The sequence below is a fragment of the Vanessa tameamea genome, chromosome 20, assembly GCF_037043105.1.
Source record: "Vanessa tameamea isolate UH-Manoa-2023 chromosome 20, ilVanTame1 primary haplotype, whole genome shotgun sequence".
Taxonomy (NCBI): Eukaryota; Metazoa; Arthropoda; class Insecta; order Lepidoptera; family Nymphalidae; genus Vanessa; species Vanessa tameamea.
In genome coordinates, this window is record NC_087328.1 from 6,848,953 (window position 1) to 6,868,392 (window position 19,440).

Below are 19,440 nucleotides of genomic sequence, written 5' to 3' on the forward strand. Positions count from 1 at the left end.
ACTTTTTCTTGACAAATCAATCGATATTGTTTGAATCGGATTTTTCAATCAACGTCACAACCCGTCAAGTGTTGTATTGTTTTTCAATTTAAAAATTCTTATTATTTCTAAAGTTATAAAATCAAAAAAATATACTATTAATATATATATTACAAACAAATTAAAAAAAAAGTTTAAAATATCAATGCTCGGAATGCAGTGCTGTAATATGGTATTAATCTTAATATATATATATATATATATATTATATTTATTACATTCGATCAGATTGTTTGGTAATATAAAACTAGGTAACATTTATCATAGTAATCTCATTAGTTTATGGACAGGTTTTAAAAGTAGTAGTAGTAGTTACTACACACTACCTATGTTACAAGTAAATATATACATAACATACATACATACATACATACATGTATTAATAATGTGCCTATAATGTATGAGATAGTTTTGAAAAATATTACATGAACATTACACAGCTATTAAGCTAATTAAAAATAATACTTGCCTGTTTGCATATGCGTCTATTGAAATTACAGGATGGACTTTAATGAAACAATAGTTAGTTTAACCCTGGCTTTAATATAAAGAATATTATTATCACAAATGCATACTTCGATATTAATACATATTATAAATGCGAAAGTAACTCTGTGTGTATGTCTGTTGCTCCTTCACAGCCAAACAAATGAACCAAATTTGATAAAATATAGTATGAAGCAAGTTAAAACTCCAAGGAAGGACGTTGGCTTATTTATGTCTAGCAACCAACCTCTAAAACGCGAGCAAGCAAAAGGTACTATTCATCAAGTCCATATGACCGTGGGTACTTCTTTTTAACCGACTTCTAAAAGGAGGAGGTTCTCAATTCGTCTGTATTTCTTTTTATGTTTGTTACCTCAGAACTTTCGACTGGTTAAACCAATTTTGATGATTCTTTTTTTATTTGAAAACTAGTGCTTTCCGTGTGGTGCCATTTCAATTTGGTCCAGTTCTGATGATGGCATCTATAAGAAAACCAATAAGTCTTAAATTTGTGACTAATGGACGAATAACTCAATAGATATATTACTATTAGTATTATTATATAGTGTTCATTTCTAAACAAAAAATATGACAAAAAACTTTTGTAAACATTGCAACTAAAACAAATAATGTTAACCCCATTAAAATAACTTCAACAAAGGGCTTTCAGTGAGTACAGAATAAATTTCTCGGCCTCCCGCGCTTTGCGTCGGCTATTTGTATCCGCACCTTGACCTCTGTCACGATGTTCGCAAGGTATTGTGATCTCTAGTATTAGATTTGCTACAACTTTCCTCCTTGTCTGAACAGAAATGGAAATGATATTATTCAGAACACTCTTACTTGTCAGATTCGAGTATACGATCCGAATGGCTCTATTCACTACGATGTTTAATTTTTTATCTGATTGTATATTGTTTGAAAGAAGTGGAGAAGTTCTTTTATTAAGAGTTGCCATCTTTTAAATCATAATGATGTCACTTGTAACTGTCAAATGCACCAAACGTGTCTTTTATATAGAATTTATTGTTATTTAAATAAATAGCTATATATTATTTCTATCTATATTTTAAACTGATATTTAAATAATAATAAAGTTTGTATTCCCATGGAAAGTTAACATTATTACCCTTTCAACGCGCCTGCCATTAAATCACACTTGTAAGTTGTTTAATGTTCGTTTCGCTTAATAAATTTAATATCTAGATTTGTAATTGTTGTCTAAAGCGGAAATTTTCTCTTTATATGAGAATATAGAAGTAGCGTGAAGGAGATACAACATGTTCAGCCTATAAATTTCCCACTGCTGTGCTAAGGCCTCCTCGGTGGACGCGGGTTGGTGGATTCACATGTTTTAGGCTCACGATGTTTTCCTTCATCGCCGAGCACGAGATGAATTATAAATACAAATTAAGCGCATGAAAATTCAGTGATGCTTGCCTGGGTTTCATCGGTTAAGATGTACGCGTTCTAACTGGGCCATCCCGACTCGTGAAATTAACAGTTATCTCCTTACCTTCCTTCCTTCAGAAGGAGATAACTCTTAATTTATGCAAATCAAGCTGTAAATGAACATAATTAGAGCATAATAATAATATTAATAAACTTATTTTTAATTGGCAATAAATGTGTATAATAAGTATAAATTATTACTTACTTTGAATGAAATACTTTTGTTAACATATAGACTAAAGTACTGGATGTGGTAAACACGACCATAACAATCAGATACTGTAATCGCAACAGTATAAGGACGGACCGCCTAGCGCTGTGAGATGTTGAGATGAGATCTGACTGCTTATGTACACATACATAACACATGTTAGTAGTGGAATAGATATTTCAGTAATATATTCTGGACGAATAAAATAATATCAAATATATAAAATACCCAATGTTCGCTAAATAGAGTTTATTCCATCTGACTGGGAATGTTTAAAACTGTTTCTAAATGTTTAAACTAAAGAAATTATAGTCACTAATAAAGAGCAACACACTATATTTTTAATAAGCTATCTTCCCATGGTAAACTGCCGTGCCTACTGTTTTATAATAAAAAAAATAATTTTTTTCCCATGACATTAGTTAGTTTAAATATGCAAGTTGACGGTAACAGTTAAGTTTTACGATTGTTTTTAGTTAAAAAATTGTCGCAACATAAAATTATCATTAGTAACAAATAAATTAAAAAAATACCATCGCATAAAGTGCAGTTTATGGATAATAATTTCTATTTACGCTGCTTTTTAATGACTTAGTAATACTAAACATACATAATAAATATCTCAATCAAAATTTCATAGTAAACTTTATCTAATCTTACGAGACCGATACTTAAATTTAGTTTCGGATTAAGTGAATAAACTTCGAAGAACGTAGTCAAGTTAATTTTGTCGTAAAATTTCTTAGAGCGAGACGAAAGATTTTCATATTAATTACTTTATTAAAACGACTTGCGTAATGCAGGATGCCGCGTGTAACAAAACCGTTTCCACTTCCCTGAACGTCGTTTGTTTAAAATTTAGCTCGTATCAACCTTGAATGTTATGTCTACAAGTTTATCTTCGTTAAGTATCTGTCTTATCGTATATCTTTAATTTATGAAAATAACCAAAATAGTTCTAATTACACATTTTATTACTCGTACTCTATTTTTTTTAAATCGTTTAACATTTTATTTACGTTCATATATTTTTAATTATTAACGCTATCCGTTTGTCTTATGTTTCAAGAGAAATAAATAAGTCTGATTTTTATTCTTTTTATATTACGTTGTTGATATTGTTTAAAATATCTCTGTCATGCACATTTAGGTCGTTAAAATCAGCGCTATAATACGATGCTGCCTTCGCGTCGGCCGAAAGTTCAATAGTCTGAGACCCTTTTCCGGTATGCGCGTGCGCCCTCTGTGACGGACGCTCAGCAGTATTCGTCACGATATCCTTTCATCAAATTTGCAATATTGTGTTCATGTGAGGCAATTTTTTTATTTTATTATTGAAATACTAAATTTTTAATAATAATACTTATTTTTGTTTTTGATGTGAGGTAAAATATTTAAAAAACTATGAAGGTGTATATTTTTATTGTGTATATTATGTGCATTAAAATCTAAAAAAATTTTTGTCTTTATTTATCAAAGGTCTTTTAATTTTAACCCTTAATGGGCTTCAACAAATGGTTCAATGGGAATTTTCGATTTAGGCAAACCTTAAGAATAACCAAACAATTCCAGACCAGATTGAATGCTTGTTATTATGTTTTTTTTTTAATTCAAAAAGTTCAATTTCAAAAAGTTTTACTAGCTAAGCAATTGAAATTGAAAATTATTTATTAATTATTGAATTGACATTTAAGAGAGGCGTTGATTATTATTAGTGTACTTAATAATCTATTAATAATAGTCTATTAATGAAGTACGAGCTATGAACAGCCCGCACCGTTAGAAATTATTTACTTAAATCTAATTGCTATAAAATTTTCGACATGTCACCAATGTATACATACATAATAGATAAATAATTCATACATTTTTTTCACCTTTAAGTTAACAAATCTTCATAGTAGTGGCCTTTGTTTTTTTTTTTTTGTATTATTTTGATTGAGTTTCGTAGTTGGGTCTTGCAGAGGCAAGAGATAGGGATCTATCTTAAGTAACTAGATTACTAATATTGTTAAATTATATTATGAGATGAACATGAAACAGGGAAACGTTTATTTTATATCGATATTGTCATATATTATGAAGTTAAAACTAAAATGACACAGCATTTTAAGCATCTTTACAGCGCATATCAGATTATACCATAAATTTTAATATATTTTGCAATTACTAAAATAGCTGACCTCGCCAAAGACGAACAAAAACCAAATTTTAACCATAAACGTGTTCTTTTTTTACTCTAGTTTTGACGGAACTCTAAAAATGTTAATGAAACGACTCGTAATTTATCTAAGCATCTTCCGCAATTACTTGTCTTCTTAAACATTTTTTTATGTGACGGGTAATTATTATACATGACTGAATTATGTATTAAGTAATATTTTTTTCGAATGCACTATATAATATCTACATTTAAGCATATGAAGATAAAATATTGAACATGTTGCGCGCATGTATCTCAGATTGTATACTTAGAGTTCATATAGAACAAGGAGAGTAGAAGATCTAAAATTGTATATTATGTTATGAGTTAGAATTAAATTATAGAAAAATAATAATTGTTTAAGGTACTACCGAAAACTTAATAGTCTGTAGTAAAACCCAATAACGCTTCCACGCTACGTTAACGGTTTTTGACATTTCCCTGTTATTTTTATTGCCATACGAATAATTTTCCCAAGCTAAACAGTCATATTTCTATCTAATTAGAAATTTTTTAAATCTTTTACTTCTATGAATTTGATGTTAATTAAATTAATGAATTACTTTGAATTTCTATCAACGGGCGACCACTAGTTAAAATAGTTATAAATAAGATTCATTAAATATGAACCATACTTGGTTTAATAAGATTTGTGTGTGCGTTACCATATAAGTAGTGCAGCGGACGTCCGCCCATCGCAATAACTATAAACTGATTCATCAGTACGCATGATCATCATATTGATGTATCCGGTTTTTCATTTCATTCATAAAACTTTAAAAAATCACGACTTCCTATGGTATTTAATGCAAGATTCAAAAGCTGCAATGACCTAGTGGCTGACGGAAACACCGTTACAACCGTTACTGCTGAGAAAATGAATTCTACATGAGGATTATGTCATTGTTAAAAAATATATATTTTGTTTAAATAATTCATGATCATTTATAAAGAAGACTCATTGCTGCCTTCAAATATTTCTCTTGTGTTGTATTTTTTAAGTTCAAACTAGTTTTCAAAAATGTATGTATATCTAATACGTATTTACTTCAATTTTAACTGTAAGTATGTATACAAAAGTAAACATACAAATATTTTTATGTATTTTTGGAAAGCAATCCAATCTGACAGAAATTACAATGTGATTAAGTAGACACAAAGCAATGAAAGAAATATAACATTCCTTACACCGCATCTTCCAATTCAAACCAAATTAATCAAAATATTTTTCTCTTGTGCTTTAAACTTGAACTCACTGATTTTGCGATGAACATGCACGTCGGTGATAATTAACCGTAATGATAATAAAGGGATTTTTATCCGAATGGAATCGCGGAAATATCACTTTGTAATTAATATTACTTTAATTCAAGATTTTCCTACAAATTTTACGCAGTAAATGAGTACAATGTACTATGAACTCGCGATTTAAAGCTAGGTCTTCAGGTGTTGATCATAAAAAATATAGTAAGTAAGCCTATATTCTTCCTTTGAGTTCAAGCTTTCTTCGTATCAAATTTCATTAAACTCGGTTTAGTTGTTTGAAAGAGCAATAGACAGACAGAGTTACTTTTGAATTTATAATATTAGTAAATATTTCTCGTGTTGACAATACATGAATGATATATTACTCGGTGTTAGTTTTCAAACGATAAGTAAGGTAAGGTATCTTAGGATAAGGTCTGTTTCACTTTATGTATTAACCTCTGACCACGTATTATTCCTCGCATAGGTATTATTTTAATGTACAATGCTTTAACCCAGTTGCTTTTGATCGCCTATTATATGTTCGCTGATTATTTCAAGATAATGATTGCGCGGGTCACTATAGATAGGCCGACCACTTTCATTCGTGACTTACGGTTGCTCAGGTAAGTATTGTTAGGCGACGTAATTTCCTTAAGAGGTAATTACTTACCGCTTCCTAGTAATTACTTGTAAGTATCGACTTGGAGAGATTTATTTAAGACTAGGATATGGTCTTATGGTTTATGAGGTTTTTTGTAAGATGTTTGTTTCAGTTATTCAATGTACCTACTTAAGTACAAATTGTTGAACTGCTTGGTGTTAGAGCTCTTAGGTATTAACAGCAACTTAGTATTAGTGTGTTCTGGTTGGAAGGGTGATACGGTAAAACTATAAGACTAATGGTCATAATATCTTAGATCCTAAGGTTCGTAGCGTATTGTTGATACAAGAGGTCAGATGGAAGGAAGATGTCTACGGGCGGTGGTGACAGCGTAACATCAGATGGTCTATTGACCAATCTGCAACTTATGTTAATTTAAAAAAAAAGAAATCGTTCAATAATCTTTTTCTAATTTTCACCTTTTACGACTTCCTAAAATTCAGTTACGCAATAGCAATAGCAATTAATTATTAGACGTATGCGTAATTGGCGCCTATTATTAAATCAACCATTATTCATTACATTCTAGTTCGAAAATCACTAACTAAAATACACTGCGATGTTATGTTATTATTCTGTTAGATTTATAACAATAGGTATTCCTAGTTAGTAAATGAAAATTTGAGTAATAAATGTTTCATTAGATTAGTATAATAACATAGTTTGGAACGGATGTCGATTTGCCTTTGGCGGTAAACTTATCAATTTAGATGAATTTCCTTTGTAATAACGTATTTTAGTTGTTTCAAAAGATTTATTGTATGTTTTTTATTTATGTCTTGAATCAAAGACAGTGTGCGGCTTTGTAATCCGATAAGTGCGTATCAGATTCTTACCGGAGACCGAGCATAGGACCGCGTTGTGTTTATACGGAAATAGGACATACCGATATAGTAGTTAATGAGTAACTTATATTATTATTTAATTTTACATCGAATAGATTCAACACATTGTCTATAATAACCAGTATTATACATAACTTTAAAAAATGTTTTTAACATAGTAAATACATTTTTTAAAGTTAAAAACTAAGCAAAGAACAAGGCAGTTCATAGAACACGTAAACGTTCAAAGCCGGTCCAGGTACTACTGAATTTTCATGTGCTTAATTCGAGTTTGCAAATCATCTGAATCTTTGGCGATGAAGACAATAATTGTATGTAAAATCACACGTGACGGATAAAAATCTGCTTCCATCAAACTGCCTTAGTGGAAGAATAAGGAAATAACCTTCTCAAGAGGAGGGAAGCCATTGGTCAGCAGTGGTTCCAGTAAATCCCGCTATTTTACCTTTACTTTGATTATCTATTTAATCATTCTATCGGTTATATATTATTTTGAAAATATACGTGTTGTTACACGCTTTTAAATAAATTATATCATATCCTATTCAGTCAAGTGTGTCACTAAAAACTAAACCAATAACACTCAAAACATTTCCAACTCAATATAACATGTTTACTTTTAAAATTCCAAGTCAACATTGTATTCCGTTCCACGAACGTGTCATCAAACCACTTCGATTCTAGTGGCATCTACCAGTTAATCTCGAAATGTGTGAATCGTCTAATTGTGGACTGTTATTGTGTGTGAGATGCATTAGATGGAGTGTTTATTTTCCATGTATTAAGTAAGACTAATGGCGAGTGTGAAAGTATTTGTTTGAATTCCTTGCTTTCTTATTTATCCGATTATTAACTGTTTGTTGGTTCACTCGTTGCGTTCATTCAAATGATTTTACTTAATATAAGAGAACGTCTTTACCTTGTGTTAACACAAGCGATGTTACTTCACTTGCTTTTAATTATCGAATATCATGAAAATATGTGAACGTTCTATTTGATTCAATCGTTTCTAGAGTTTGAATTTATTCTCATTAACATTAATTAAAATTTTTAATTTCTTGTCTTATCTTATATCTTGATTTTTTTTTGTGCGAAGCCTGGTTGTTCTGTTAACGGTCCTCTGAATATTTGACGATTTTTTTAAGTTTTTTCGAGATTTTGGTCGAAGAATTGTTATTTGATTGAATATGTAAGTTACATAAGTTTATATTTTAAATGCAAAAGACAGATATGAATTTTCTATAAGTATGGAACACTTTTTAAACAATACATGATTTATTGTTTACTATTAAAGTACATGATAGTAGAATTTAGTAGTAACAGCCTGTCAATGACCCGCCGCTTAGGCCTCTCTGTTGAGGAGAAGATTTGGAGCTTATGTACATGTGGCAGATTTCCCTCCAACATATGTGGTCTCTTCACCGCTGAGCATGTGATAAATAATAACAAAAATAAAGCACATGAAAATTGTATGGTTTTGATCTGCGATTGCCGTTTCTACTGGACCATCTCGGATCATTTCACTTAAAATATTATAAAATAGTTACAGATATTATTTTGAGTGCATTTCTAGTCTACCAAAAAAATTACGCGGTTTCCAATTCGGTCGTATCTTTATAACGGTTACCTCAAATCTCTGTCATTTATGAAGCGATTTCGAAAATTATTTTTTCGTTTGGGAAAGTCTTCCTCTTTGTTCCCAGTGGAAAAAAAAGCAGACCGTAAGGGTAAAAAATCCGGAATGAGATTTTTATGGGCGTGAATTTCGTTTATAACCTTTTTTCTCAGAGTTATTACTCTAATTAAATTTTTCGTTAAATTTTTGTGTTACACTGAAGCGAATTGTATAACGGTGCATGCGTTGCTGTCAAAATATGTATCACAATGACATTAAATTCAGTTCCCACAGCAGTTACGGTTAATATTACAATATTCGAATCATTATATTGGAGACTTCGTTGTACTCAACCAGTATGAATAACGTTTTCTTTTGTTTCATATTGTTCCTGTTTTAAAAAAATAAATTCAAAGAGATTCTTTGTTCAAATATACTTTTGTAATAAAACATTTTAAAAGATTAATTTAATTTTATGATACGGTACGGACATTTTTAAATTAATCATATATATGTAAAATTAAATTGATATATCTTTTATAAAGAAAAACAAATACTAACTTCAAGCTCTTTTATCATTTAAATAATCACGTACAGAATAATATGCCTTACCTATTTATTAATTGTTTTTGAACACGCGATTTAAATCCATTTATTGGTAAATGTTATACCCATGGAAGGATGTATTGATTACACGAAGTACTTGATATTATTTCTTTCTTAATGTTATACATAATCTTGGATCATAATTATACTTACATCCGATTTCTTATATCGTCGATAATGTGTTTGTTTTCTTCGTTTATTTCTGTTGGTTAGTGTACGTCTAGTTTTGAAATTCGATCACAATAATTATTGGAAAGTTTGAGGAAAATATATATAAAACAGCAGATTAGCATGTTTCATACATTTTTCCGCTTGTCAAAAAAAAACTAAGTACTATCGGAAGAGAAAAAATTACTGAAATATTTAGTCTTCATAAATATAACGAGTTTTAATAAAATTAATCTGTTTATAATGGGGACCAGCTAGTTTTAAACACGTCTATAAATATTTCATTAACATAGCTTAAATTGTAATATCATGCTCTATTAAGGTGTCAACGTGGCATTGAAACGAGTTCTACTCAAACAGTAATTATTATTTTAATTTTCGAACCGGTCAAACTACTCATTTGTTACACTTATTTAGACACAGTAATACTTAACACAGGAGATAATATTATATAGTTACTTGTCGCTTCTTCTCGTTCGATACACTAATGACGATACGAAATGCCTTGATTTTTTTTTTTTTTACTTTGTTATGTAAAAGGTATCACATAAAGTAATACTTCGTCATATTACCGAGATTCGTTATATTGATAACTCGCTGTGACTTATAAATTCGGTAATATGAGTTAATACTCTTTATGCGTGTGTAGGAACCATGTGTACGAAAAGTTGCAATATTATCAATTCGATATAGTTATGAAGTTAGATATAGATGGCTAGTTTTTTTTGCATACAACCGCACGCACACCTTTGAAGCCATGAGATTTTATATTAACTTATATTTATTTGTTATATATATAAACTTTTGAAGCCGAGCTTATCTTAAATTATGATTGCGGATTCAAACCGGGGCAAGCGTTAAGGGGACTACATGAGCTAAATGCTAGTTTTATAATGCAAAAAAGTATAAGATCCGATGCAGTAAACCAAATGAAAAAAATATATGATAATCTTCAGGATACATGCTAGTTATTTGCTATTTTGAAAACATGATGTAATTAATTTGGTACGATAGAAAAAAATCATAAAGTTACCTCTAAAAAAATCTTTTAATAAATAAAAACTATACTTATATACATTTAATAATTCTGGTTTTTTGTCAGATTATTCTACAAGCAATATATTATTTAACCTCTGCGTCACTTTTTTAATAACTTCAATAGATTTTTTTTAAATCAGATATTCTTATTTTCGAACAAAATTCGTACGCATGTGTGCGTAAACGCCGTGTACAGACATTGCCGGCCGAGGCCTGATGTAATACAGACGTGTCGATCTTTTCGTTACAAGCCTCATTACGTAACGAAATATTTTTTTGTAATTTTAATTGTAAATTCATTGTTTCATGTTTTCTTATAATAAATATTATTCTTTCTTGTAGATAAATATATTAAGTTAAAATAATGTAGTAGTAATTAGGCATTTGTTTTTTATTATATTATTTGTCATAAATTTTAATTGTGTAAATATGGGAAATGAAGTGAAACGCGTGAGGAAAACTAAAAAACGTTTATATAAATTAAGCGCCGAACATACTTATGAACGATATTAAAAGGTAAGAGTATTTTTTTAGTAAACATATTTTTTTTTTATAAATTATTAATATTGAAAACATCTATTAGAAATAATGTGCAATCAGTTCGCATAGAATCAGATTTTTCGAGCTGTTCTTCAAATATTATGATAGAGTATTTGGTGAGAGTAAGGATAAAATCAATTGAGAGTGACTACGTTCGATCCCCATGATCTCGAAGCAATTTGATATTTTTCATTAAAAGTACTATGGGGCATATTTAGATACATATTTTTTAAATACATAATTTTATAATTAATAAAAATATAATTACTAACATATATTTATTTTTTACAGAATAAAGAAAGTCGAAAACAATAACACGGAAGCTATTTATATTGCGTAAGAGTTTAATTTTATCGATTTTGTTTATAATAGGAATTAAAGTTATGTATGAACTAATTTTAATAATAAAAAAAATAATGTAATTGTTGTAAACCAGAGAACTAGAATATTTAGAAGTGTCATTTGTACGTAATTCAAAAATTGTAATTTTTAGTAACGTCCGCCATATTAGATTGAAAATGGAAGCAATTCATGAATCGTGGATTGTCATCGAGACTAAATATGTGTGCCAACTTTCAGCTCCATAGCTTCAATGGAAGTAGGTGTAATATTTATTGCAAGATTTCAGGACATACGTACATACATTCATACATACAAGTGAAATTAAATAAAATATTTTAATAAAAAAATTAACACTAAATGTTTTTTTTTTGTAGTACCAAATCCAAATATTTTAAGTTTAATTAAATCAGTTTTATTATTTAATCATTTTCGAATAACAGTCCAAAGCAAAACAAATAATTCTAATATCCTATCTATTTTTATGAGATTTATAATTAAACCTAGTATGATTAACCTAGTTAACCAATGATTCAACCAAATCGACTTGACGACATTTTTTTCTTGTAAATATTTAGATGTTTTTGTTTTAATTGAATTTTTTTTTTCTTTGTGAACCGATATTAATAAAACGAACAAACACTACGCTATAGGTTACCCCACGGTTACTACACTACAGGTTTCGAACACTTACGATTTTATTATATAAATAGATTATCAAACTTTTATAAAAATATTAAAAATTGGTATGTTTTAATATTTAGTATAAGAACTAATTGTGGTAGGTATAATAATATAAATAAAAGAAAAAAAGGTTAAAACTAACTGTCTATTTTATTGTGTACAAAATATAAATAAAAATATTGTAAGTTTAATTGAATCAGTTTTTTTTATAATCATTCGTTAACTAACATCGAAAGAAATAAAAACAATTCTGTTGTCCTATCTATTTTTTATGAGATTTATGATTGATCTTACTTAGCTCGGTTTGGCGCCATCTATTAGAATATTTGGGCGTAACCTCGTTACCTCGCTTAACCCTTAGTTCACGGGCTTGCCGTTTTTGTCGATTTTGTAAGTGTGTGCGTGCAATTCTCAAGGGCACTTAGCTCTTGTAGTCCCCTTAATGAGTTTTTATCTGCTTGCGTTTATAATTCATCTCGACATCTTCATGCTTATGTATCTACCTATATAATACGGTTACGTATTACAGTTGCATCGTAGTTTGTATAAGTTTGTATGTTGGTCCACTTGTGGGCAACCTTTAGACATTATATACTACTAAATTTAGAACAGACTGATCGTTTTTTTACTTGAACGAATATAATTATTTTTATAAAAAGTCTCATTTATATTTCGATTATCGTTCGTACATCCTGTGAAAAAAATCATTAAACGAACTCAAACTGCGAAAACGCTTCGAACTTTTAATATTATAACCATAAAATATTTGATTTCATTGATTGCATTGCGAAACAGTCAGACTATTGAATTAAACTCGTCGGTTTATTATGCGAATAGCTACAGTGATCATTATTATGGATCAAGTGTAACAAACCGGTTTTATCACGCCTGGGAAAGCAAGGGAGTTTACTAATGGGTAAGGGAAACTTAATGATTATAATATTTCTTATTAACCATGAATGATTTTTGTAAATTTATAGGGAAAGGAAATTTCGTGTTTTTTTTTTAAATATCCAGCTTACGAAGGATCGTATGCTACAAGCGACGCAGTTCATTGAAGTCCGAGCTTGAGAAGTGTTGAAGTATCTTAATACTGAAACACTGACGCGATAATTATTTCGAATAATAAAAATCCCATTACTATTAACATTGAAGTAATAAAGTTCTATAAAAGAAATAACATTTTGTATAAAAGATTATGTTGTTACCATCAAATAGAGTGTATACAGTATTACTTTCAAATTGTATAGTATGTTTAGAATAACACATACCAACAAAGATGAAGATAATTAAGTTTACAAACAGTGTTGTAAATGTAATGAACTAAGAAATAACTGTTGCAAAATATCTATTAGACATTTGTTTCTTATTTCAAAATAGTTTATATTAAACAGATATGTTAAATTAATATTTAACAGATACGATAAATCTATTGTTTGCGATTTATATGTAAGTTAATTTATTACGTTAACAGATACACATTTTATGATGGAGTTTTTTGTTTGTACTAATTGAAACACACGAATATAAATCATGACGCAGGATTAACAGAATTTTAAAATGTAAGAGTGGCTTTATTATTGGTCGCCCATCTAGAAGAAACTTCATAACCAGAATTAAGAAATAGATTGCGAATAAATTTCTTTTTTTTGTGTTATTTAATTTTAAAGTTTCGAAAGATTTGTTCTCTATTCTGCTTTTTAAATAATTATAAGTGCATGTTTTATAAAATAAATAAACTCAGTTTATATGCTTTAAATTAAGCTGTAAGCAGAGATCTATGAATGTTCGTCTGGGTGATAAAACACAACGTTTACTAGACATACCGCCAAGTAGCGCTGCTTTGTGTTTTGGATTTCCGGTGTAAAGGTTGAGAGAGCCAATGTAATCACAGACGCAAGGAACGCTTGGGAGCGCATTCACAATAAACATTTATAGCGACCTTGACATTAGCGATGTCGGAGAGAGTTCATTTATTCATGAGTTGAAATCCTGTTGCAACTTTTATAAGACTTGAAATTTATTATATATATGTACTATATATATATACACTCTTACAAATTTATAATCAATATACATTTTATTTAGCAATAAATATTAACAATCGAGTAAATAATTCTTTATTTTCACCCAGAATATACATATAAAGGATATTGTATTTAATTATTAATCATATCTATTTCTTTTAATTGATGACGATTAGTATCTAGTGCTTCTTGCTGGTTCATCTCGGTAGAATCTACATTCCGTATCGTTTGTAGCTTAACAGGACGCTTAAAATGCGGGAGCCTAAAAAAGATATTCGGCAAATAGCCGTGCGAGTTATAAATACATAAATATGAAATATATCATTATGATACAGATTTATTACGATCCGTTATAGCAAGTACTTGGTCACGGGCTTGTTAGTTTATCTAGACTAGATCAGTGCTGGGTTAAGTGAAAAATAATGGTTTTACGAGCTTCGGGCTCGTGATCTTAAGTCACTGATAAAATTATGTTCGAGTGGTTATTTGCAATTTGGGTAGCGGAGTGAAAGGGCATTATGTGTATTAAAATAATGAAATGAAATGTTCCTTTTCAATTTGTTAATGTGATATCTACATACCTTAAAGTATAGCTTTTCCAACACGTCTGGATGTATGCATTTATTATGATATATTCTGATATAATGTATGAGTTATGATTAGCTTTAGCTTCCGAGTGCTTCGCTTGGCATAAATAAATCCGAAAAACACTAATGAACTGTAGTACACTATTTAGTGGTTCCTTTTGCAACACAACATTATACTTACGTGAATTTAAAATATGTCATTATTTGTTTAGTTAAGTAGTGTGTTGATATCTTTTCCGTCTTTACATTTTGGCTTACATCGAAGTAGACGTTTTGCACGTAAAATATATTAAACAAACGTTTACATATTTTAGTATCTGTGTTTATTTTTTATAACATTATTTCACCATACTAAATAAAAGCTAATAAATATGGTACCATTTATTATCTTGTCCTTATTAAAATTAACTCTTTACTTATCAACTCGTTTCCCTCGTAGATATATTTTACGTAGAAATATTTGTAATCTGCGATAACACTAAGCTCGTTCAACATTCTTAGAGTTAAATATTATTCAAATATATTTATACGTTTTTGAAACTGATTTAAAAAATATATTAAGCAATGTGTTTTTAAGTATAAAATGTACTAATACCGGTTTTCGATTTGCTATATGAAATAATAGCAATGTTTGTAATAATAGTTGCTATTAAAAAGTTTTTATGTATTAAAATTTAATTATCTTATATTGCCACATCATCGTTTGTTCAATTCTATCTTATTGCGGCAAACTATAATTGAAAAGTAATAAATTACCTATTAAGTTTTTGCCTTATAAGGCGTGCGTATACGTTTTATTGATGTAGTACTTAGTCGGTGTTTCGACGATATACGGGTCACCTATCGATGTGAAAGTCGCAGGTTCGATCGCTAGCTTTAGCTATAAATAACAGAAGCTATAAATTGGAGAGGAAAATATATATACAATACTCTACAATAATCTAACTAAGATTCAAGAACGAACATAAAAAAACATTCTTCTCTTTAAAATTCTCAGTTTTTTTTAAATATAATATGTATGTATTATACATATAAACTTTCCTCTTGAATCACTCTGATTTTATTGATGAAAACTTCTGTAAAATCTGTTGCGTAGTTTAAAAGATCTAAGCATATAGACGGCGGGATGCGATTTGTTTTATAATGTGTAGAGATATTGTATAATTGTATACTCATAAAATTACATAGGAACGGAGGGTGTCAAACTCCAGTCGACAAGGACGAAACTATCATTATTATAAGCTTTTCGCCGTGGTTCATATCGTAGTATGCAATAAAATATTGAGTATTAAGTTTTCAATTGCTTAATTTGTGTTTTTCTGGTTTAGGTTTTTTTTTAAGTAAACTATATTATTGCCTTATTGATAAAAGATAATATGGCGAAACTTATGTGACTCGTACACCAGTGAGATATAATTTGACCCTAATACTTTAGCGAAGGGCCAATTACCAGGCGCTACTCGCTCACATATATGTAGTATTGTTTCTTTATCCAACTTTATATTTACCTTTAGTCTCGTTTGTGCAGCTGACTTGGATGCAGCTGTCATTATTAGTTATAGAAGACTTGGTCAGGGAGACTTCGTGGTAAAAAAAACTAAAACTCTAGTGGTAAAAAAAGTAAAACTCCGTGCCATGAAATCAAAATCAAAATATACTTTATTCATTATACTTATGATTGAAAAGCACTTTTGAATCGTCATTGAACAAACTATATTAAGTGAAGCTACCACCGATTCGGAATGTAGATTCTACCGAGAAGAACCGGCTAGAAAATCAGTAGTTACTCTTTTTCGACATCTAAAAATACAGTCACGTTAGTTAAATACAATTATATATGTACGTATGTAAAAAATAAACGCTTTAAATACAACGTCACTATCGAAGCTACAGAGAAATTCAGGTCTAAATATTAAATGGCTTTATAATTAAAATCTTAAATTCAAGAATTGCATCGTAAAGATGTGAAGGTATTGAAAATACTGTTATATGGGTATTTTAGTACTAAAGTTAGGTGTAAATTAGTGAAGCCAATGCAGTGATCCAAGCTTGTTTTCGATCACATATGGTCGATACGGCCTGCGACGAGAAAGGTTCTAAGTTTTTTATTTTTCAAACATACGGCTAAAGGTATCACATAGGTAAGTTTATCGTAAGTCGATAAGCAAGTGTGAAATTATAGACTTATTTTGTGAGATCATGTTCGAAACTCGACGAGGAATTCGAAAATGACATATCAAAAACCGACATAATTAGGTAGATATCTTTCTTTGATGCATGTATCCTTTAATAAAATTATCATAATTGGTGTATTGGATTTCTACTATATTTTTTCGGCATAGCCGACCAAATTCAAATATTATGAGTTAAGATTTAATGAATTAAGGTGTATCTACATATATGTATATTCTATACTTATACTTCAATCTTGGTGTGAATTAATCCAGTTTATTCAAACTTACCAATCTAGCCGGTAGATCGGATGTTTGCGATTCTTTTTTATTAAACATAACAAGATGTCTTCATAAAAATGATACCTGAAATATTCTCAGATTCTAGTTTTGAAAAAAATGATTATTCCATTCTCAGTTGAAGCGATGTTAAGTATCTAGTTTAATTAAATGATAACTCAAAATATGACGCTTGTTGCGTCACGTCTCGAATTACCAATATTGTTTAATGGTGTCCATAATTTTATTTTAAAACGAAATTTATTTATTTATGGATTTTCATCATGAGAAAGTTGTATATAAGTTTTAAATTATTTATTTATTATATAATGATCTTTGTACTAATTAGTGTGAATGAATTTGATATAAAAAAAATCAGTGCTTTTCTTCTATAACCAGATAATATCTTAATTATTCAATTTGATTGAAAGAGTATAATTTATATTTATCTCTTTATTTATTTTTTAATTGTTTTTAAAGTTTAATTTTTATTTTTTTTTTTAATTTCGTACAATATATTGTGAATCAGTCAACCCTCGACATAATCAATTTCGACATTCTCACTTAATTAACTAAATTAACATTTTTTAATACAGGGAACTTGTAGTATACAGGGTTATTGGTATTTCGACGTATTTTCGTTAAGAGGTAATAGGATCTAAAAAACGTGATAACTCAAAAATGGTTCACTTTTGCATAATCCATATGGGGGTTAAAATTATTGCAAATAGTCACCCCTATAACCTCCTAACGGGAATACGTCGAATTACCAATAACCCTGTATATTGACAAACTTATCTTATTGCCTCCATTGCTGAAGGGCTGGTTCATTTTTCGTATAGAGGATCGGAATCGCGATTCGACATACGATGCTGTCATGAGTTTCACTGTGAGTAATTATTATAATTGTAATAATATATATTTTTTTAATTTCAGGTAATTGTCATTACATGATGCCTCTCCTGTAATGTAAGCTATATTTTTTATCAAACACTGATTAATGTCACTGAATATACAAAAGACAAGGATGTTCCTCATTATGTTCTATTATAGATAAGGAAATAATTAGATAACAGTTTTCTTGTAGTACTTTAAATTCCAGTGAAAATTGCGTAATCACACAAGTGGTATTTAAACAAGATAGCGAACTATCAACGTGTTTGCAAATAGCACATATATGTATAAATATGTATTTATTCCTTGCATCATGGTGCTATTATCATATTAATAAAATAATCCACTAAATGCGTTTTTCTATAAGGATGAGAAATTACAGATTTACTGATTATATTATAAAGCGGCAAAATTGGGAAGTCATTCAATATTAATTCATATTTGTAAATAAAACTTTCAAATGTTCTCATCTTTACCGGTACGTTTTCATGTCTTGAATTATTATCCCGATTCGTATTCCGGTAGACCGATGTCGCTATGGTGTCAGGTTTTCATTTGATTCGAATCATGCTTTATGCGATTATGAAGAAAGTGCAGAAATGTTTGCTTTCACTAAAGATGGAAATTTACTCGTTACTATAATTACAAGTTTTCTTTGTGAGACACGGACGTGTCGTCGTGAGATCCCGATAGACATTAAATCTTATTACAATATGTTTATTTAACGCTTCCGTTATAATAAGATTATATGCTGTTTGTTTAATTGGAAGCCAGTTTGGTTTACAAAGTAAATACACGTTTATTTTTAAGGAGTTACAAAGTACGTTATTTACTTAGTTAATTTGACATGTAATTATTAAGATCAATCAATCAATAAAAGAGTTTCGGAGACAAAATCTTGATCTCAAAGGATCGAAAAATATGTATTATATGTGTATTGGTATAGTGTTTTTTTTGGATATATAATTACATAATTTGACAACCTTGTTCGATGAGATTGTTAAACATAAGCTAGTTTTCAAAAAAATACTCTTAAAACACGATGTGTGTACCTGTACCCCTTTTATATCTTACATTTAAAGTAGATTACAATTAAAGTAGTCTATATACTTAAATAACAATAATGTGCTTACGTGATAATCTAAAAAAATGGCAGCCGTAAGAATATACGATAGGTAAAATTTTTCCGAAAATACATAAAAACTATCAGAGTCACTAAATAAAAAAAAAAACGGATGTTTAAGAATCAAAGCTTAATATTATCTGTGAGTTCATACTGGTAGATGATAGTACCCTAGGAATGAGACATCCTCATAAGTTTCTTGCGCCGGTGCTTCTTAGGTGATC

At 29.4% G+C, this 19,440-nt stretch overlaps 1 protein-coding gene across 5 annotated transcripts in view; it reads left to right on the top strand.

Annotated features, from left to right (window-relative positions):
* The window catches only part of LOC113401567 (klarsicht protein), a 227,197-nt gene that overhangs the window by 35,955 nt on the left and 171,802 nt on the right, over positions 1 to 19,440 (top strand). Inside the window, exon 1 of one of the 5 annotated variants that reach the window (XM_064217998.1) lies at positions 18,152 to 18,168. The exons of the other annotated variants lie outside the window; for them this stretch is intronic. The gene's annotated coding sequence lies outside the window, so the exon portion shown is untranslated. Of the gene's footprint in view, positions 1 to 18,151; positions 18,169 to 19,440 lie in introns of those variants that run through there. 5 annotated transcript variants of the gene reach the window in all.